Raw genomic sequence first — 236 nt, forward strand, 5'->3', positions numbered from 1 at the left:
CTAACTCTATTACTCAAAATATTAACTCCTCTTTAATTTGATCAATTCTTTGATATTGTAAATATGTGTGCTTTAATATTTTATTAATGTCTGTGTATTCATCTTACTATTTATCTCTATATTTGTTTTATACCATGTTATATATTAATTATATTTACATAGGTCATCAGCAGTATTCTAAAAAAAAAAAAAAAACTAGGAAAAGTTTTATTAATGTAATTTGATATTTGAGACAG

General features: G+C 21.2%; 1 protein-coding gene across 1 annotated transcript in view; it reads left to right on the top strand.

The window, feature by feature from the left end:
• The window catches only part of LOC119594768 (pyridoxal phosphate phosphatase PHOSPHO2-like), a gene marked incomplete in the record, with an annotated part of 4,509 nt that extends 4,322 nt beyond the window's left edge, over window positions 1–187 (top strand). Inside the window, 1 exon segment of the mRNA XM_037943860.1 lies at window positions 9–187.
• Between the last annotated feature and the right edge of the window lie 49 nt (window positions 188–236).

Source organism: Penaeus monodon, chromosome 34 (assembly GCF_015228065.2).
Source record: "Penaeus monodon isolate SGIC_2016 chromosome 34, NSTDA_Pmon_1, whole genome shotgun sequence".
Classification (NCBI taxonomy): domain Eukaryota; kingdom Metazoa; phylum Arthropoda; class Malacostraca; order Decapoda; family Penaeidae; genus Penaeus; species Penaeus monodon.